The sequence below is a fragment of the Sphaerodactylus townsendi genome, linkage group LG03, assembly GCF_021028975.2.
Source record: "Sphaerodactylus townsendi isolate TG3544 linkage group LG03, MPM_Stown_v2.3, whole genome shotgun sequence".
Classification (NCBI taxonomy): domain Eukaryota; kingdom Metazoa; phylum Chordata; class Lepidosauria; order Squamata; family Sphaerodactylidae; genus Sphaerodactylus; species Sphaerodactylus townsendi.
In genome coordinates, this window is record NC_059427.1 from 150034565 (window position 1) to 150057004 (window position 22440).

Consider the following 22440-nt stretch of genomic DNA (forward strand, 5'->3'; position numbering starts at 1 on the left):
CTCAGCCCCATAGTGCCCTGTGGCTACATGCTGACTACAAAAGAATATCCCCCACTGTCTATGGCAGAAAGAGCCAACAAGTTGTAACTGATTCCTAGCAGCCCCATAGGATTTTCAAGGCAAGAGATGAACAGAGGTGGTTTGCCATCACCTGCCTCTGCGTAGTAGACTTCCTTGGTGGTCTGCCCTCAAAGTTCTAACCAGGGTTTAGCTTCTGAGATTTGGCAAGATTTGGCTCGCCTGGACCATCTAGGTCAGGGGTCGGCAACCTGCGGCTCCGGAGCCACATGCAGCTCTTTCATCCTTGTACTGTGGTTCAGCAGCGGCGACGCCAATGACAGCAAGTTGCACTTGGGACGCGGCGATCACGCCTCCTTCCCCTTCGTCCCTCCCTCCCTCCCTCCCTCCCTCCCGCGTCGGAGGGAGGAAGGAAGGAAGGAGGGGGCAGGGAAGGAGGCACACTCGCCTTGTCCCAAGTGCAACTTGCCGTCGTTGGCATCGCCACCACTGTCTATCCCACCCGCTTGGCTGAAGGCAGGGCTTGGGGAGTCCAGGGGTGGGGGTAGGGTTTGGGGAGGCGGGGCCAAATGGCTCTTTGGGTGCTAAAGGTTGCCGACCCCTGATCTAGGTCATGGCCATGTTATATACACATATCATTAAAGGTTACAGCAGTTGTGTCCATAACATTTTTACTTCTATGCATAGTGTTGGATCCAGCCTTTTTCACTCAATCTTGCCCAATTTCCCTGTTTACCATAGTCTCTGCTGTGCTTGGGATTGTCCATATATATGAACTTGCCACGGTCCATGATCCCCTGCATAGCCTCCCAGTTCATCAGCAGAAAAACTGGTAGGATCAGAGCCATGCTTTAGAAATGCTGTGGTCATCTTGACTTGGAAAGCAATAGCTGATTTGGGTAAAAGGCCTGAATTAAGTGAAACAGTCTTGCTGGGGGGAAGAATTAGGACTAATAAAAGGAAACACTTCTTCACGCAACGTGTGATTGGTGTTTGGAATATGCTGCCACAGGAGGTGGTGATGGCCACTAACCTGAATAGCTTTAAAAAGGGCTTGGACAGATTTATGGAGGAGAAGTCAATCTATGGCTACCAATCTTGATCCTCCTTGATCTCAGATTGCAAATGCCTTAGCAGACCAGGTGCTCAGGAGCAGCAGCAGCCGCAGAAGGCCATTGCTTTCACATCCTGCATGTGAGCTCCCAAAGGCACCTGGTGGGCCACTGCGAGTAGCAGAATGCTGGACTAGATGGGCTCTGGTCTGATCCAGCAGGCTAGTTCTTATGTTCTTATGTTCTTATGTCTTACTAGAAGTTGCTAAAAGACACTCACAATCCTTTTGGTCTAGAAACTTTGAATTGCCTGTTTGGTCTGTGATGCAAAAACCTTTCATAAACTGGCGGAAACAACTGCCACACAATAAAACCTGATCTTTTTCACAAACCTTCTTAATTGCTTAAAAAAAATGGTTGGCATTTAACACAAAATGTCGATTGCTTCTCGATCAGATTGACATTTTGTCTTAATGGCTTCTCAAATCACCTTCTGAGACAGTAAAAAAACGGTTGCACGAGAGAAGCCCGAAGGTAAAGATGAAATCCTAAGCAGGGACAAAACGTGATTTCATTCAGCAGAACTTATTTTTCAAATGTATAGGTTTGGGCTAATAAATGAATTCATCTGAATTAATTCCAGCTGCATGTGGGCACATTCATACACACAGTGCCAGAACATGTTGACTTCAAAATTATTCCATTATATCTGCAAGCATATAATGCACAGCATATAATGCAAGCATATAATGCATATCTGCAAGCATATAAGCATAAATGCGTTTTGCAAAATTATAAGTGAACTGATTTTTTTTAACTGGTTCTGGTGGGTTTTCCGGGCTGTGTGGCCGTGGTCTGGTGGATTTTGTTCCTAACGTTTCACCTGCATCTGTGGCTGGCATCTTTAGAGGTGTATCACAGAGGTGTATCGCATACCCTGTAGCTGTGGAAAGGTCTACATAGGAACCACAAAACGCAGCATTCAGACCCGTATTAAGGAACACGAAAGACACTGTCGGCTTAACCATCCTGAAAAATCTGCAGTTGCAGAACATGTGTTAAACAAAACTGGACATAAAACACCAGGACAACTTCAATAAGAAAGAAGAGACTTTAAAAATTAGCAAAGCCTGGCTCGCAGTACTTAACAAATGGACTGATAACCCCACCCGCAATACAATACACTCAACCACACCTTTGTATAGCAAGTTCCACCTGAACACTTAATGATTGGAAGAACTGTATAATTCCCGAAGCCTAAATAAAGCCCAAAATATTCTGAGGGACCCGTCTCATCCAGCACACTCTCTCTTTGAACTGTTACCATCAGGCAGACGATACAGGGCCCTCAAAACTAGGACAAAGAGGCTTAGAGACAGCTTCTACTTCAGAGCTGTGGCTATGCTAAACTCTGCGGCTTCGTATTGATGTGTTTGGGGCTGTGTAGGGATGGGTGGAGGAAGGGAAAGTCAGGATGATGTGTGAGTCTGAAATTGTGTGCATCGAGGAATGCTGCTGTAAATTTCGTTGTGCGTGCACAATGACAATAAAAATGCTTATGCTTATGCTTATGCTTGGTTCCCCACCCTGGGACATGGACAATATACCGCTCTAAACTTTCCCTTCTCACTTAGACACAGTGTGAAACAGACTTTTCTCTGTGATACACCTCTGAAGATGCCAGCCACAGATGCAGGTGAAACGTTAGGAATGAAATCCACCAGACCACGGCCACACAGCCCGGAAAACCCACCAGAACCAGTTGAATCCGGCCGTGAAAGCCTTCGACAATACATGGATTTTTTAATGCCTCATCAAAAGGAGTTAATGTCTTCTTGGACTAAACAAGTGGGGAGGGGGGGACACGTTCAAGTATTTGCAGAAGTCCTGTCCCCCCAACTGTTTCCCTGAAAATCTCTATAGCCATTCCCTTTTCCCTGCTTCCTTCCTTCTTTCCTTCCCACCCAGCAACCAACATAACCTTTTTTTTGCCTTCCTTTTCATCTTCCCCTCTTCCCTGGCAACCTCACCCTGGGAAAACTATGGCCCAGTTGCACGGTGCCAGCCACCTTGTGGGTCCAGTTGTGCTGTGGGGAACCCAGAAGGACTTGCGGAGAGGGCTTCCTTTCCCCCTGTATCCCCTTCCTCACATTATTTTCTCTGTCCGTTCTCCTGGCAGCAGTGGTGTACCGCTAATGGGGACATGGGGTATCCCATGTCCTCATGCGCATGACATTTGATCGGGGGGGGGGAGGGGCTGGTCGAAGCCTCCACCGGCTGAAGAAGTCTGGTGGTGCTGCCGCCACACACCCCAGTCCATCTCCACCAGGCCTGGCCCTGCCAGGCTGCCTGGGAACACCACTGCTGGAGTAGCCACCGGCTAAGGTAAGTGGGATGGGGGGGCGCTGCAGGGGGCGCCCAGAGCAGGAGTTCCCCAGGCGCCATTTTCCCCTGGTACACCTCTGCCTGGCAGCCCCCACATCCTCACTTTGCTTCTTTCCTTCTGTCATGGAAGATGCTATCGCTACAGCAAAGGGAAGTCACATATGACTGTGAAAAGCATCTTTGCCTTTTGATCTCCTGGAGGGAGGACAGGGAGCCATACAAAGGTGCCAGGATGAAACTTCAAAGGCCTAAGTTACCTCGTGGCCTGAACAGAGTTTTCCTGAGAAGGGGAAAACAAAGGTTTTAGAATTCCATCTTGAGACGTGGTCAGGGAAGCATCTCTGGGCCATGGGTTCCCGGAATGGGGACAAGGAACCAAAAGGAAAATGACCAGTTGAGCAACCTCCGTGCATTTAAGTTTCCTTTTATTTCTGTTTTTCAATAAAAATCGTTGAGACCTCAGCTGGTTGGAGTTATTGGAGAAAAGAACCCAGGTTTTACTGAAACAAGCGTGGCTCTCCCAGGCTTGCTTTCATGATATGGTGGCAGCTTTTTGAGGGATCTTCAAAACTCCGGTGTGCAAGTGTAACCTCAGCTTGTGGGTTCTGTGGGGCAATACTTGGAAGGAGTTGCAAAGAACCAAATGTAAACAAAACAGTTTACTTCTCTTTACAAATAACATTAAACATCAACATTTAACATTTACAATTCAAGGTCCTGTTCAGGTTGCATTTCAAGTCCTTCTAGTTACAGTCTACTGATACTGCCAAGTCCAATTCTTCTTTGCAAGTGGGTTGGCTCCTGAAGACTCCAAGGGCTTGATGAACAGGATGCAACATGATGACGGTTTCCAGGAGAACTCTCACCCATTACAACCACAAAAAGAAACCCTTAACAAGGTGTCAAGGGCTTATACAACCAAGGTCCGAGTCTGGTAGCCTTGTCTTCTCCAAAGAGCTCTGCGGCCTTTCTGCTGCTCTGAGTCTCCACCCCCTTACTGGTTCAACCCATTCTGGGCATGGGGGTTACACAAGCTGGTAACCAGAGGCTCTGAGGGTCTTTCAGAGGCCAGGATGGATTACCAGGACAGTATTTCATGATACCTTCCTACCCGTTTTTTTATCTGCTCATTTTTGGCTATATTTGTTGTTTCCTTCATTTATACCCTGCCCTTCCACACAACTGAGAACCAAAGCAGTTTACATCTTTTCCATTTTATCCTCACAACAGTCCTGTGAGGTAGGGTTTCGCCAAGAATCCATAAGTAGCCCAAGGTCATCCAGAGAGCTTCTACAGCAGAGTAGGAATTTGAACCTTCTACTTTGTACATTTATTTCAGATTTTTCTTCAAACCTGAGAAGTTTTTCAGGTTTGTAGAAAGATGTCTTTTCTGCTCACGGCTTCATTCTTCAGACTGAAGTATCCCCAGATTTGGCCACCTTACTGATGGGGGGGCTGAATTTTTTTGTCAAGAGTGGTGAACTTTAGCCGATTTTTCTGGTAACCAGAACGATCCGTTTCTCTGCTACGCCAGCAGCAACACTGATTGCAGAACAAGCCCTTTGCTCCTTTGAGGATACAACCCAAACTTGTTTGCACCCTGCATTGGCATAAGCACAGGCAGGTACAAGCTTTTCCTAAGCCAAAAGAAAAAGGATCCATATTACAAATGGGCCAGCCCTACGTCTGGTCCCCTACCTATCTGGTCCCCTCTGTTTTCAGCCATCAAGAGTGAAAATCAAACTCATTTTTTCCCCACCCGTTCCTCCCAAAGAAATACTCGCAGCCTGAACCTGCACCATCATTGGCTTCGAAGTAAGTCCCACTATGGGGCTTACTCCAAATGAAGTGTGCTCAAGACTCCCGCCTCGACGCCTCCCGCAGCAATCTGGCCCCCGGCCCCTTGGGGCAGCCATATATAGCCCAACTGTTCAGTCAGTCAGTTTTATTACGGCCATTAGGCCAGCAAAAAAGAATAGAGAAGAACAAGAAAAAGGAAGAACAATAAACAAAAGAAAATCGAATTTGTACAGATATCCACGATACAGAATCCACACAAAGAATATCATCAGCTTGTAGCATTACCACGGTCACCCTCATGTGGTCCGGCTCTTGGTCCCAACATGACTCTTCTCTTACTATATGCCAGCATACAAAATTTAGCTACCTGCTGAGATAGAAGAGAAACTCGGTCTTCCAGCAGAATTCTCACCAGAACTGAATCGGAATTAACTCTAGTTCAATTTCTGTACTGGATAAACAATGGATGAATTAAAGCCTCCCTTTCCCCTTTATGGAGTTCACAATGCAATAGAATATGTAATACAGAGTCCACTTCCCCTGAGTTGCAAACACATAGTCTCCTATGTGGTGGGATTTTTTGAAATCTGCCCATTAGATTGGCTGATGGAAAAGCGTCAAAACGGGCCCTGGAAAAGGCCCAGCGGCATTTCGTAGATGTTATATTGGACAGGTAAGGGGCAGCCGAGATACCTGTCCAAGATTTTAATGGTTTATATAACACCGGTAACAAGGGGAAATCTGTTTGCATTTCAATGTCATAGCCAGTGGTGGCGAACCTTTGGCACTCCAGATGTTAAGGACTACAATTCCCATCAGCCCCTGCCAGCATGGCCATATTGGCTGGGGCTGGCAGGGGCTGATGGGAATTGTAGTCCTTAACATCTGGAGTGCCAAAGGTTTGCCACCATGGTCATAGCCCAACTGTTCGCTTTAATCCTAAACTGTCTTCATAGAGCCTTTTTGCAAGGCGACGAGAAATGCAATCGATTTGCAAATCCCTTTTTTTAACCCGTGTTTTCCCGCTTCGGCTCGGCTTGCAAGGGGCAAAGCGACGAAGGTCAAGCGGCCACCAGGGTTTTTTTTTTTTCTTGCATTTGGGACCCGGGAGGGGCAGGCAAACGGGCCGGGGGGTCCAGCAGCGGGGAAGGGGATGGTCTTTCGCTGCTCCCCCTAGCGGCCTCCCTCGGCGCTGCAGGATGCGGCAAAGGCCTTTTGCATAAATTATGTTCATGACGCAGTAGATAAAATATCCCCGGTCTGCAAATCTGCCCCCTCGTTCTGCCCCCCCCCAGGCGGGGCCGGGGCTCGGGCGGCTGCAACCGAGGGACCATGCCCGCTGCAAAAGGCCGGTTGCACCGGTTGCAGGAGGGGTAGAGGCCAGTTGGGCCCGGGGAGGGGGGGCGCTTCTCCCCACCCCCCTTTTTTGTGCTTGCAGCAACCTTCGCTCCTGCTGCTGCTGCTGCGAGTTGAATTTTTAATTATCCCGGGCGGGGGGGAGCAAAAAAGCAAAAGATCGGCTTGCAGGAGCCCCGGCCCGGGCAGAAGGCGAGCGCGGTGAGTTGGGGGGTACGGTGTGGGGCGGGGGGGACCCGGTGCGGTGAATATGCAATGGTCTTCATTAGCATAATTTATATATTTATGATAAAGAGAAGGGGGGAAACCGCGGGAGACGCGCTGGACGGTCCCAGCTAGGCGGAGGGTGCGGAAATCTGGGGGGGGGGGGAAGCATCTGATGGGGGGGGAGGCGGGTGCCCGTGGGGAGTTAGAGGGAATGGAGAGCCCAGAGCTCATGGATTCATAGTCTCATCACTTTCTGCCAGCATGGCCAATTGGCCATGCTGGCAGGGGCTGATGGGACTTGTAGTCCATGGACATCTGGAGAGCCGCAGGTTGCAGACCCCTGGTCTAGAGGCCCCCGCGCGTGGGGGCTGCAAAGATGGGGAGAAGCCGGGAGAGGGGCTGTTGGAGGGGAGATGGAGGGCGCCCCCCCAAATGAACGGGATTGTCTGGAATATAGAAGAGATCTGGTGGGTTGTTTGCAGGTGGTGGGTCAGAAGGGGCTGGGGGATTGTCCTAAGGAGGTTGTGGGTCAGAAGGGGCTGGGGGATTGTCCTAAGGAGGTTGTGGGTCAGAAGGGGCTGGGGGATTGTCCTAAGGAGGTGGTGGGTCAGAAGGGGCTGGGGGATTGTCCTAAGGAGGTTGTGGGTCAGAAGGGGCTGGGGGATTGTCCTAAGGAGGTGGTGGGTCAGAAGGGGCTGGGGGATTGTCCTAAGGAGGTGGTGGGTCAGAAGGGGCTGGGGGATCGTCCTAAGGAAAGCCAGGGTCAGAAGGGCTGGGGATTGTCCTAAGGAGGCTGTGGGTCAGAAGGGGCTGGGGATTGTCCTAAGCAAGGAGGCCGGGGTCAGAAGGGGCTGGGGATTGTCCCAAGGAGGTTGTGGGTCCAGAAGGGGCTGGGGATTGTCCTAAGGAGGTTGTGGGTCAGAAGGGGCTGGGATTGTCCCAAGGAGGTTGTGGGTCAGAAGGGGCTGGGGATTGTCCTAAGGAGGCTGTGGGTCGGAGGTTGTGGGTCAGAAGGGGCTGGGGGATTGTCCTAAGGAGGTTGTGGGTCAGAAGGGGCTGGGGGATTGTCCTAAGGAGGTGGTGGGTCAGAAGGGGCTGGGGGATTGTCCTAAGGAGGTGGTGGGTCAGAAGGGGCTGGGGGATTGTCCTAAGGACCAGGCTACATGGTCTGGGGAAGGAGCAAAGGGATTGGAGACGGCAGAGGGCGCCCTGGGGGACAGGGAGGGTCGATCCAGGAGCAGAGGGGTCAGAAGCGGGGTGGGAGATCCTATTTGGGAAAGCTTAGCTGGGTCCCCTGGCTGGTGGGAGGTGGCTGGACCAAGGAGACTTTTGTGCAGGAAAAAAAGCGTGGAGCAGATCTGAGTTGTGCAACCCAAGAACATGTGTGTTTATTTTTAATGCGCTGGAAGTGGGGTCTGGAGACCATCTTGGCAGAGGGGTGATGGGGGGGGGGGCATCTTTTGGGAATAGCTGGAGATGGAGCCTTGGGGGGTGGAAACCGTCCGGCATGAGGACGGGAGGAAGACGCAGCCCCAAGTTGGGAGAGAAAGTTGGGGTGTGTGCCCAGTGGGGAATTAGGTGACAACTTAGAGGAGCAACCCCGAGCCCTGGTGTGGAGAAGAAGAAGAAGAGTTTGGATTTCTATCCCCCCTTTCTCTCCTGCAGGAGACTCAAAGGGGCTGACAATCTCCTTGCCCTTCCCCCCTCACAACAAACACCCTGTGAGGTAGGTGGGGCTGAGAGAGCTCCGAGAAGCTGTGACTAGCCCAAGGTCACCCAGCTGGCATGTGTTTGAGTGCACAGGCTAATCTGAATTCCCCAGATAAGCCTCCACAGCTCAGGCGGCAGAGCTGGGAATCAAACCCGGTTCCTCCAGATTAGATACTACACGGAGCTCTTAATCTCATCCACTGGCTGAGATAACCTGTGGCAATGATGATTGATTTAACGGATCTGAACTATAATAAAATAGAGGAGCATTGACTAATAGAGATACACCTGTCTAATGAAGTGAGTTCAGAGTGGTTTGTTTATTTATTTATTTATTTATTTATTTATGGTTGTTTGATTAAGCCAGGGGTAAGGAACCTGCGGCTCGAGAGCCGCATGCGGCTCTTCTGCCCTTGCACTGCGGCTCCACGAGCCGAGCCGCTGGCCCCATCCTTGCCCGCCCTGCAGGCAGCAGGGCGGGCGCATTCAACTGCCCGCCGGGTCGCACTGTGGGCTTCCTCACCTGCCCCATTGGAGTGGGCTGGCGTTCTCGGGCGCCAGCGCAGGGCCGAGCCGCTATTCCTTATCCTTGCCCCTGCAGGCAGCAGGGCGGACGATCCATGCCGCCTCTGTGAATGAGCGGAGTAAAAGGTTAAAAACCCCAATATATACAGTGTTATCTTTATTTTAAATGTCAAAAATTATTTGCGGCTCCAAGTGTTTTCTTTTCCCATGGAAAATGGGTCCAAATGGCTCTTTGAGTGTTAAAGGTTCCCTACCCCTGGATTAAGCTTGTACTGCGCTCTATCTGCTATATTCATGTTGTACACCGCCCTGAGCCCTCCAGGGGAGGGCGGTATATAAGATTAATAATAATAATAATAATAAAGCTGACGCTGGCATCAATTTTATTTATTTATTTATTTTATTTAGATCCCCCACTCCCCTCAGGGCACTTGGGGAGGCTTACAACATTTAAAACACAATAAATACAAATGCAATGCAAAGAAATGCAATAAGCATTAAAACCAATTAAAACATCAACTAGACCAGAGGTCTGCAACCTGTGGCTCTCCATGTGTTCATGGACTATAAATCCCATCAGCCCCTGCCAATTGGCCATGCTGACAGGGGCTGATGGCAATTGTAGTCCATTAACATCTGGAGAGTCGCAGGTTGCAGGCCCCTAAACTAGACAAGCCAATATGAAGGATTAAAATAACCGGCCCGCTCCCTGGTTTATAATACTAGCTGGAGCCCCCCCTCCCCAAAACAAAGCACCCTTGTGTAGCCTATGGAATGTTGGAAGGTTCTTCTGGGCACTAATTTCCCAGGGGGGAGGGGGCTGGTTCCCAAGGGAGGGGGCAGCCACTGAAGAGTCCCTGGCCCTGGTGGTTGATTGGCAGGCAATTAGTGAGCCAGGCATATTTTGAAGGAAGTGAGGGTCAAACTGGGACTGACGGTCACACTGGTAAGATGGTCCCAGGGTCACACTGGTAAGATGGTCCCAGACTGTTTATTTATTTATTTATATTTATTTATTTATATTTCGAACTTATAGGCCGCCTCTTCCCCAAGGGGCTCGAGGCGGCTTCCAACATGGCTGTTCTCCGACAGCAAACTCAACAACACAATTTAACACTTAAAACCAGCAGCAATCACATAATTTAAAACAACTTAACAATATAGCTGTTCAAACAGTTCAATCAGCTCGAACAATTTAACGGTCTAAACAGTTTAAAACAGCTTAAAACAGTTTAAAACAGTTTAAAGCAGGCGCCCAATCCCAAGGCTAAAAGGGAGGAAAATACATAGTAGAGGAAAGAAAGGAGGGAGGGAAACGGCGGGCCCAGATGGAATCAACAGTGGCCCGACCGAGGTGACAAAGGATGGAAAAATGGCAACCTCGGCTTTAGTTCTGATATTTCAGTGGGGGGCAGTAAAACCGCCGCCAGCCTCCCCCCGGCTAGGCCGGTGGAATAGCTCTGTTTTGCAGCCCCATGGAACTCGCCAAGAACCCGTGAGGGCCCGAACTGATGGAAGTGCAGGGCATTCCACCAGGCAGGCCAGAGCCGTAAAGGCCCTGGGCCCGGTCGAGGCCAGCCGCATCGTCCATGAGGGCTAGGGGTCACCAGCAGTTCCGCCACCGCTGAGCGAGGTGGCCTATGTGGGACATAAGGGGTGATGCACGGTCCACGTAGATATGAGGGCCCCATGCCGTAAGGCCTTGAAGGTTATTACCAGCACCTTGAGAGACGATCCGAACTCCACTGGGAGCCAGTGCAGGCCGGCATAGCACAGGGTGATGTGGTCTGAATAATCACCACCTGTCAAAAGTCGTGCCGCTGCATTCTGGACCAGCTTCAACTTCGGATCAATCGCAAGGGTCTACAGAGCGAAGTTACAGTAATCCAACCTCAGGTGACTGGCCGTGATGGATCACAGTGGCCAGGTCGGGCTGGGAGAGATAGGGAGCCAACCGCTTCTGGCGAAGATGAAAGAACGCGAACCTGGGTTACATGGGCCACCTGGCTCTCCATTGACAAAGGCAGAGTCCAGAAGCGGACCCCAGGCTGCGGGTTGTGGGATGTCGGGCCAGAGCGACCCTTCCAGAATAGGCGCTGGAATTCCTCGGTCTCCCCCCCGCCCAGCCGCCAAAGGACCTCCGTCTTTGTTGGATTAAGTTTTAACCTACTCTGCCTCAACCAACCAGCAACCGACTCCAAACAATGCTAGAGCCACAGGGCAGAGGTCGCCCCTCTCCATCAACAGAATGAGCTGGGTGTCATCCGATATTGGTGACAAACCAGCCCAAAGCTCCGCACCAGCTGAGCAAGGCGGGGAGTGGCATGTAGATATTAAATAAGGCGGGGAAAGTAAGGCTCCTGGGGAACCCCACAACTAAGTGGAGCCTGGGAGACCTCATCCCCGCACCACACCTGCTGACCCCACCCTGGAGAAACGAGGCAATCCATTGAAGGACAGTGCCCGCCACTCCAGAGGCTGCCAGGCGGTGGATCAAAAGGTCGTGATCGACCACATCAAACGCTGTGAGATCAAGTAACACAAGCAGCGCCGATCCGCCTTTGGTCTAGCTGCATGAGCATATCTGTGATGGCGATGAGGACGGCTCCTCGGCCCCATGCCCAGCACGGAAACCGATTCTCAGGCGATCGAGCACCTACGCGCCCCTCCAGGAAACCCTGAAGCTGCTCCAACACCATTCTCTCAATTACCTTCCCCAGGAGCGACAAGTTCAAACGGACGGTAATTGGCCAGATCGCCAGGATCTAAAGATGGTCTTTTAAGAGTGGGCGGACCACTGCCTCCTTCAACCCACCCGAAACACTCCTTGCTCAAGGGAGCAGTTGACTATATTCAACAGGTCGCGTAACTCCTCCCGACAAGCTTTTATCATTGTGAGGCAACGGATCCAGAAGGACAGGTAGTAGGTCTAACAGCAGCTAAATTCCTGTCAACATCGGACTCACAGAGTATGGGAAAACCGGTCCAAGATTGGACCCAAAGACGGGCGAAGGAGCCTCGAAGTTCCTTTACTGTATCAATTGTGGTCGAAGGTCCCGCGGAGAGATCGCGACTTTATCTACAAAAAAAGCTCTGGAATGCCTCACAGCCAATAGCCAATTGAGAATTTGTAGACCCTCCACCAGAGAGGTGAGGGATCGGACAATCGAAATAATTGTGCCGGCGAGAGCTAGCAGATGCGAGGGAGGGCGAAATGGGCATTCTTAAGCCCTCCGTGTCGCCAACTCATAGGCTTTCATAAACGTCCTATAAGTTGTTCAGCGCCCACTGCCGCTGACTTCCTCCACACTCACGAAGCCGCCTGGAGTTCCCTCAGTTTTCATTTGGCGCAGCTCCTCCATTATACCAAGGAGCTCAGCTGCGGAACGGGGCTTAGAGGGCTTTGGGAGCAATTTCCTCGATGGCATCGGCAAGCCTGGTATTCCAGTCTGACACCTGCTCATCGAGGGTGCCAGGAGGCTCAGGATCCCGCGAGCATTCCAGGAACCTGTCCGGGTTCCATAAGTTCGCTGGCGATTACAGAAATAAGTCCGCCGCCTCAGACAGGGTTGGAGTAACGGCGCGGTCCATCCGAACCTTCAGGGCAAAATGGTCGGACCATGGCACTCTGCTCACAGAGGATACGACCATGTTCACTCCTGCCCCAAAACCAGATCCAAGTGTGACCAAGCTTCATGAGTGGCGCCGGTGTTTAAAAGGGAGAGTCCCAGCGTCGCCATGGATGACACCAGGTCCACTGCCGCCCGAACAAGAGGCGGTGTCCACATGGGCGGTTGAAGTCCCCCCAGAACAATAAGCCGGGGAATCGCAACGCCCACTGCCACCAGCCTCCAGCAGCAGCGGCAGGTATTGCCGCCTCGGGTGCGCCAGGGCTTAATCGGGTACACCAGGAGAACGGCCAACCTCTTCCCCAGACAGCCACCCAATCCAGCACTCAACTGGAATTTGAGGTGGATCAGTTCTGAAGGCTGATGGAGTCTCGATGAACATCACACCCTCCCCCCCCCTCGCCCTGTGTTCGAGGCTGGTGGACATGCGAAACCTGGGGCATGATGCATTCAAGGCGACTGTCTCACCTTTCCCAAGCACTCCAGGTCTCGGTGATGCAGGCCAGGTCCATCGGCTGCGCCTGAGAAAGTCTCAAGCTGCTATGCATCTTATTATTAATGGACCTGGCATTTATCAACACCAGGCTCGAAGCAGGGTATACCTGAGTCTCTCTGCCCAAGATCTTCTTCGATAGGTCGAGGAGGCCAGAAAGGGGCTTAAAAGCATAAGTGTATCTCCCTCCCCTTCTCTCATATGGCCCCCCCCTCCTAGCCGCATAACTACCCCGTCCCCACACTACTGGGATCTCCCTGCCCCCCTGCATTGCCCCCCCACTGCCGTCTCCTCCCATAAAGACCTAGTAGACTGACAATAACCTTCTAATAGTAGAACCTACTCTAATCTAACCCACACATACGCGTATATATAGATTAAAGATTAATCAGTTGTTTATTATTTATTTATTGGCTGCCTAGGATCAACCAGCACTTCTGCTATCTAGACCCGGCAGCCACCAATCACAGATAGAGTACAGCAATACTGATAAAATTCTAACAAAATACTATACTAAGCTGAACTAATAAAGTGCTAGTGCATCAGCTGACAGTAATAGCAATAGCAATGGTGACCAATGGTTTAGGGTTTTATCGGTCAAAACCAGCACTTTGAATAGGCAACTGGAACTGATCAGCAGCCGGATCGGGTGTTGAAGTATTGATGTTACTGGTGGTCCTCGGCTGAAGAAGTATCTATTTGTCTTCAATCAGCATCAGAGCCTTTTCGACTCTGGCCCCAGCCTTCTAGAACTCCCTATCAAGTGAGAAGACCCAGGCTCTACAGAATTTGATGCAGTCCCGCCTGTAAGACTGAGATGTCCTGGAAGGCTTATGGTTGAGGACAGTGGTGCCAATCTATCTGGCCTCCCTCTTCCTACCCTCGCCCCGGATCCCCAGTGTTTCTGGTGGTTTTTTTTCTCCTTTTCTTTTTCCTGTCTCTCTCTCCTCCTCCTTGACTGATTATCGTGTTATTGTTCTCAACATTTAAAAGCTCCATCCAATGTTTTAAAATCATGAGTGAAAGCATAATTTATATATGGTATTTATTAAGATTTCTCATGCTATTGGACTTGTTGCATTTTTGGTTGTGACTTTCCTTGACATGTACACGCTACAGGGGTCAGTGCTATCAGTCACAGACCAGGAAAGGGATTTAGGCGTCTTAGTTGATAGTTCCATGGGAATGTCAACTCAATGCAAGGCAGCTGTGAAAAAGGCAAACTCTATGCTGGGGATCATTAGAAAAGGAATTGATAATAAAACTGCAAAGATTGTCATGCCCTTATATATAACATCGCGGTGCTTAATCGCGCACTTGGAGTACTGTGTCCAGTTCTGGTCACGTGATCTAAAAAGGATATTGAGGAGATAGAAAAAAGTGCAGAGAAGGGCAACAAGGATGATTGAGGGACTGGAGCACCTTCCCTATGAGGAGAGGCTGCAGCGTTTGGGACTCTTTAGTTTGGAGAGGAGACTGAGGGGATATGATTGAAGTCTATAAAATTATGCATGGGGTAGAAATGTTGACAGAGAGACATTTTTCTTCACAATACTAGAACCAGGGGCATTCATTGAAAATGCTGGGGGGAAGAATTAGGACTAATAAAAGGAAACACTTCTTCACGCAACGTGTGATTGGGGTTTGGAATATGCTGCCACAGGAGGTGGTGATGGCCACTAACCTGGATGGCTTTAAAAAGGGCTTGGACAGATTTATGGAGGAGAAGTCGATTTATGGCTACCAATCTTGATCCTCCTTGATCTGAGATTGCAAATGCCTTAACAGACCAGGTGCCTGGCCACGCAGAAGGCCATTGCTTTCACATCCTGCAGGTGAGCTCCCAAAGGCACCTGGTGGGCCACTGCGAGTAGCGGAGAGCTGGACTAGATGGACTCTGGTCTGATCCAGCGGGCTTGTTCTTATGTTCTTAATAATCCGTGGCTGCAAAGCTTTGGCACCTTAAAGGCTACAAAATATATTGTCCCATAAGCTGGATGATCTAGATTCTTATTGGGGAGCTGTAATGGTATCACCTCATGCTTCCCACTGAGTAATAATGCCGGGGGGGAGGGGGGGGGTTGGTGGTGGTGGTTGTAAATATGCCATGAAATGGAAGAGGCATAGGCTGTAACATTTCATGCATGAATGTTCCCTGTTGGCAGGTGTTGGTACATGTACACGCAACGCAAAGAGTGGAAGCGCTAACTACATTACAAGCAAGAATCTGAAAGCATAACTCAACCCTGAGTAACTGTAGCTAAAACTCATATTAGGGAATGGGGATTCTGGCTCAGAGGACGTGAATTCCAGGACAGCGTGACCACAGGAGCATGCTTTTAAAAATAAATGTAAATAATCTATCTTGAGACTGGATGCTGTCAGGCTTAGTTCTCACTGAGGAATGTCCCTCTGTAAAAACAGCTCTCCACAAAGAAAACATGATGTGAGATAAAAGCTGCGTAATCTTCTACCTGGTATGCTAACTCCGAGTGAAAATGTCTTAACAGATACGTAAGTACTTGAGTTGGGCAACACCTGTATCGGGGCTTTTATGTCAGATTGGTTTGTATTTTTCACTTGGAAATAATTTCAGTTAAAAAAAATGTGTGAACGCTTGTGTGTGGGCTGACAAGCCCCCCCCCCCCCCGAGAGCAGGGAAGCACATATGTTTCACATATTTATATTATGATTTGTTTCTAGGAGAATTGTTTTAGTGATGATTGTCCCTCTTAATGTAAACGCGCTTGGAAGGTATTTTCTGAATTTATATCTTGAAGGGGATATAAATGTTCCAAGCAAAAATCAATGTGGTTTGGGTTCTTCCTTTGGCATTTAACCATGCTTTATATCAGTGGTGGCGAACCTTTGGCACTCCAGATGTTATGGACTACAATTCCCATCAGCCCCTGCCAGCATGGCCAATTGTAGGGGCTGATGGGGATTGTAGTCCATAACATCTGGAGTGCCAGAGGTTCGCCACCACGGCTTTATATGTTCATGGGGAAAGCTTTAGAAATGCCTAATACTTCTGGGAATGATAAATGGAGAGCCACTGTGATTGCAAATATTTATTTATTACAATTTTATTCAATAAGTTGAAGGCAGTGTTTGCCCTATCACAAAATAACGCTGTGAGGCAGGTTAGGCTGAGTAAATGACTGGCCAGGGTCCCCTAGTGAGGTTGGGTGGCAGAGGCCCCTTCCACACATGCAGAATAATGCACTTTCAATCCACTTTCACAATTGTTTGCAAGTGGATTTTGTTATTTCGCACACTAAAATCCAGCTGCAAAGTTCACTGAAAGTGGATTGAAAGTGCATTATTCTGCATGTGCGGAAGGGGCCAGAGTGTGGATTTGAACCCAGGCCTCCTGTACTTGTCTGACAGACTTTAGATATGAATGGCGAGATCAGTGGTGGCGAACCTTTGGCACTCCAGAAGTTATGGACTACAATTCCCATCAGCCCCTGCCAGTATGGCCAATTGGCAGGGGCTGATGGGAATTGTAGTCCATAACATCTGGAGTACCAAAGGTTCGCCACCACTGGGCTAGATGGACCAATACTATTTTGGTATAAGGCAGTTCCTCCATATTGTACATAGTTGAAATTGCTCTTTGATCCATTGGTCTTCCATACCTGCTGCTGCTTCCTTTGTGGTGGTGAAAGACACTGATTCTCTCTTGAGCTGGATGCCTAGGTTCCTATCCGCTATCTGCTGTGAAAAGAATGGTTGGACAGGATTGTATCAAGCCTAATACGGGCCATAAACAGTGCCCTGGGGACGGCAAAAAAGCCGTCCCCAGGGAGCTGTTCGCACGGGCCTCCCAAGCGACGTGAATCTGCTGTTTTCGCCCTTCCCGGCGAGGTTCACGGAGCAGCTGACTCCAGCGACCGGCGCCATCCCTCCCCTGTGACCCGATCGACCTACCGTCTCTGCGGCCGTCGGCGTAATGCCGAGCCTGGGGGCCAGCCCCTTCCCTCTTCCTGCAGCGGAGGCGGTTGCGCGGGAGCAGGGGCGTATCCCCTGGCATCCGACGTGTCGACGACATCGGACGTTGACTTCCGAACAACAGGGCGCTTCATAAGCTGTCTTCCCCACCGGCGGGACCGTTTGATGCGAGAGCGGTTCGAGAACGAACGGGTCGGCGTCATGTATGCCGACCCAACCCCCATCGTGGCCGTGCGGAAACGGCCCCAGTCTCCTTGGGATGGAATTGCCACTGAAACCATCTCCTATTTTTACTAGGGCTAACTTTTAACAGGTTTTTACTTAAAGAAAAAAGTTTGCAAGGCTTAATTTCAGCATGTTCATTTTTTGATCAGTTTTTTTTTGCAAATGGAAGAGGTTTTTTCAGCAATTTGTCTGTGGTTGCGAAAAATACTTATTCAGAAGACTATAAAATACCTCAGGGATTCATTTCAGTAATGTTTGAATCAGACTTCCTTATTTACAGGGCAGGAAATCCAAGATGGCTGACTATAATGTCATAGACCCCGGTATGGTGTATTGGTTAAGAGCAGATGGACTCTTATCTGGTGAACTGGATTTGTTTCCCTGCTCCCCCACATGAAACCTCCTAGATGACCTTGGTCTAGTAGTCACAGTCCTCTCTAAACTCTCTCAGCCCCACCGACCTCACAAGGTGTCTGTTGTGGAGAGAGGAAGGGAAGGAGTTTGTAAGTCACTTTGGCCCCTTCCGCACACGCAAAATAATGCTTTTTCAACCCACTTTCACAACTGTTTGCAAGTGGATTTTGCTATTCCGCACAGCTTTAAAGAGCACTGAAAGCAGTTTGAAAGTGCATTATTCTGCATGTGCGGAATGAGCCTTTGAGACTCTTTTTTGGTTGAGAAAAGAGGGCTATAAATCCAAATTCATCTCTTCCCTTCCCTTTTTTTGTTTTGTTATTTAATACATTAACTGCCTTACAGGACTTCAAGGCTGCTTACAATACAAACGATAACAATAAATACACAACAATTCACTCCTTTCATTTTGTATTGTGCTGAAAGCTTTTTCTTCCTTTGCTTGCCTTGTCTTCAGGGATCAAGAAACAGCTTTTATCTCCCCAATTTTAAAATAATTTTTCAGAAGAAGTGAAGAAAAGTGGTTGAGCCTAAAATAATCAGAACAAAAGAGATAACGTCTCTTCACATTACCATCACTTAATACTAACCAAATCCCCTGGTTTAGGTACTGAAGCCAGCTTTTACCCGTCTGGTGGGTGCAGAACTTGGGTCAAAGTAGTGCATCAAATCGCTAGCTTGCTGGGGACAAAAGGCAGTGAAGGGGAGATTAAAGGTGGTTGAATGGAGATTGAATGCACTTATTTCATTTACACTGTCTGGGAGTGTATTGGCAGTCTCATCATAGTGCCTGAAAGAAATTGAGAAAATGTCTTACCCCAAAAAACTGGCACTCAGAAGTGATCTGATTAGAGTTCAGAATTACATCAGTGCGCCTGTTGTTTTTCGTACCGAAGGTATCACCTGCTGCTACCGTGTTTCCCCAAAAATAAGACAGGGTCTTATATTAATTTTTTTCTCCAAAAGATGCATTAGGGCTTCTTTTCAGGGGATGTCTTATTTTTTCCCCCTTGATTTTGCGCCCCCCACATGACCAGATCAGCTGCACTGGGGAATCTATATGTAGGGCTTATTTTTGGAGTAGTGCTTATATTGTAAGCATCTCCAAAAATCCTGAAAAATCATGCTAGGGCAGTGATGGCGAACCTTTTCGAGACCGAGTGCCCAAACTGCAACCCAAAACCCACTTATGTATCGCAAAGTGCCAACACGGCAATTTAATCTGAATACTGAGGTTGTAGTTTAGAAAAACGGTTGGCTCCAAGGCGTGCGTTACTCAGGAGTAAGCTTGGTGGTAGTCGGTGGCTTTGCTCTGAAGCAGCCGTGCAACTCTTCCATCGGGTGAATCATGACCCTAGGAGGGTTTACTCAAAAGCAAACCCCATTGGCAACAACCGAGCATACTCCCAGGTAAAGGATCACGCTTTAGTTCTTCGCATGAAAATCAGTGGCGTTTAACAGCGCTTAACAGGGTTACCTACACTGCTTCCCCAAAACTAGGTCTTAGGCTTAATGCTAATAATCGAGCCCAGAGGCCCACGCCAGCCAATATGTGTGTGTGAGGGGCACTCTGTGCGTGCCCACAGAGAGGGCTCTGAGTGCCACCTCTGGCACCCGTGCCATAGGTTCGCCACCACTGTGCTAGGGCTTATTTTTGGGGTAGGTCTTATTTTCGGAGAAACAGGGTAAGTACCATCTTTGGTCAGTGAACCCACTCCTTTACAACCCCTGTGGAAGCTCAAATTGGTGCAATCTGGGTCAAATCTCCCCACCCCAATTTTGTTTCCAAGTCTGGAAAGAAAAGAATATTTTCTGTGCCTTATGAGAACAGAGTTTTTCCCTCAAAATATTTGTATTTGTGGTTGCCATTCTGGATGCTCTTATGTCTTGAAAGGTTCCCTCTTACCCTTGGATTTGTGAGCTGCCTGGGTTACCTCTACTGATAATTTTTCCCCGCTGGATCTCAGAATTGGAAGTTCTCTGTTCTACCTTTTCTTACTCTTTACCTCAAATGGGTGATCACATTCTTCATGCTTGGCATGACTGTATTGGGCCAAATCCATGCAGGCAACACGAGTTCATGGAACCCATGCAGGCAACACGTGTGATACTTTTTAAATACACAAGCACAGGGCTCAAAATACATCTGTCTTGTATTCTGGATTAACCAGAACGTGCAGCATGATCTTAAACCAGCTTTCTTGGATGTAAACTTCATTGATTCCAGTGGAACCTGCTTGCAAGAAGTGATCGTAGCTTGTTTCCTGCACAGCCTTATCTGGTCCGAGCATCTTGTCTGTTTACACATTGGCAATTGGCACATTTGTCCTGCTAAAGAATCATTAATTGGATGGAACTGGAAAACAAATGAGAAGTTGTCATAGTTTATTTGGACAGATGGAACAGAAGAATGTTGCATTGTGTACTGTATAGGAAGTAATTCTTCTGCCTTTCCATATCGACTTGATTTTTAATTGATTCTTCAGACTGCATAGGCCAGTGGTGGCGAACCTTTGGCACTCCAGATGTTATGGACTACAATTCCCATCAGCCTCTGCCAGCATGGCCAATTGGAGTTCAATTGGCCATGCTTGCAGAGGCTGATGGGAATTGTAGTCCATGACACCTGGAGTGCCAAAGGTTCACCACCACGGGCATAGGCTGATCTCACTTCTGTTTTCATATTTTATATCAGTACTAACGATAAAGCCCGTTGTGCAAAGAAATACAACAGACGCTAGAAAACTGTTGGAGAGGGTGCCCATGAGTTTCTTGCTGGCCTGACTGTGTTGGGCCACAGGCTGGGCAGTGAGACCCTTGCTGCTGGCAGCGTCCTTCCTTCTTTCCTTCATACTCTGTCCCTCCCTGGTGGTGGAGAGACCTGGTCTCATGCCCTGTCCTTCTCCCCTTGCTGTGTGTGGTGCCCAGCCCTCCTCAGGGCAATCCCACTCCCTTCCCCATTCGCGGAACTGGCATCATGCTGGGTGGCACAGGGCAAAGAAGCCTGACAGATTCCACTCCTAGTAGTTTCCTTTCAATCCCCAGGGCACTGGAGCAGCAGTTTTGAACTGCCACTGTGAGCAGGCCAGATCCCATGCGCTTTACCCAGCTGAGGAGACCATCTGGGGGCTTTTGGAAGGGCATGTGATTGGGGCTGAGGGTTCATGCGTGAGAGAGAGAGAGAGAGAGTTGCATTTTTCAGGGGCAAGGAAGGGAGAGGTATTAGTGATGACTGTGTTAAAGCAAGGGATTGTGGGAGGTGTAATCCACTCAGCCCCTCTTTACTCAGGAAATGGCACCCTTTGGACTACATCTCCCAGAACCCTTTGTTTTAAGGAGCAAGTTGTTGGGAACGCAGCTTGCCTTTTATATAGTAGGATGTTAAAAATGGGAATCCCAAATTGGAACCCCAGTTTGAAATTAAGATTATCCAATTTGACACATTGTGAGTTTTGAGTTCTCAAACTGTGCTGGCAGTATGGTGACCACTTTATCACGTGGTCCTGTTCTGACAAGCTTAAAGAATGAGAATCATTGATATTATGAGAAAGTGTTAACATTTGTTTATTTCCTGCTTCTCCATATAAGTAAGCCCACAAGGTGGATCACGGCAGTAAACACTTGTGAAAACAGTAAAACAAGCAGAATGTGGAGTTGTAGAATTACACGTTTCCAGTCCTTATGTCTACTGGAAGGAAAACTTGAACGGTTGCAGGCTGCTGCTGCGAAAATGTTTGAAACCCAGAGAGAGTCACAAACAATCTGTGAGAGCAGAGATCAGATGTAGTCTTGTAGCTTGCTGGTTCAACTAGTAGACAATAGTAGTTTCCGTTTCAACTAATTCCTGCACGCACACCCCTCAGACTAAAAGTCTAAACATTCCCAAAATAAAGCATTGTATTAACAGTGGAGATGTGCTTTTTTTAAAGTTCCAGAAGTAGAATTTTTCTATCCTGGTTGCAGAGTTTGGGATCTTCAGCAATACATTTTAGACTGTGAAGTATAGATGTAGGGATGAGCCCGCGACCCAGCAGAACCGTAGATAGCGCGCTTGGAATGCCGGTGCCGGCTACGACCTTCTGGGCGCACACGCTCCCCCCAACCCCCGTTCCCCGGTGAGTCACAGGTCATGAACTACCTGGCTCACGGTCCCCAGGTGTCCCCAGACAAAGGGACAAAAGGGCCCCTGCCCTCAGGTGAGGATTAGACCCAGACGCGGATGCTTCCTCCTGCACGTAGCAGCCCGATGAGATCATGCATCACATGATGGTCTCCCGTTCTCCCGCTCTCCCGACCCTCCCGCTCTCCTACCTGCCCGACCCCTTTACACGCCCCCAGTGAAACCCTAATAAAAGGTGCCAGAGGCTAGCACACGGCAGAGTTGCCAGGATCACGGGATCCCGCGCTTCCTGCTACTGGCTCTCTCCACCAGATGATATCTCCGCGTCTCGTCTCTTCCTTGGGGGCAACGCGGGCATGACTTCATATAGATTTCTCTGAATCCTTCATTCCATGAAGGGTTGTTAGCTGGCAAGGAGAAAACTGTCCTGCTCCTTTAATACAGGTTTAGTGAATGAAAAATGAGCAGTTGGAGTTTTTCATTGCCTGGGAGTAAATAATTTTGACTGGGTTCTGGGGGCAGATCAAACTTATCATAAAGGAAAACCTAGAA

At 49.0% G+C, this 22440-nt stretch overlaps 1 protein-coding gene across 1 annotated transcript in view; it reads left to right on the forward strand.

Moving 5' to 3' along the window:
* Positions 1-6472: 6472 nt before the first annotated feature.
* Positions 6473-22440, forward strand: part of POU6F1 (POU class 6 homeobox 1) — a 47402-nt gene continuing 31434 nt past the window's right edge. The window contains exon 1 of the mRNA XM_048491856.1: positions 6473-6812. The gene's annotated coding sequence lies outside the window, so the exon portion shown is untranslated. The remainder of the gene's footprint in view (positions 6813-22440) is intronic.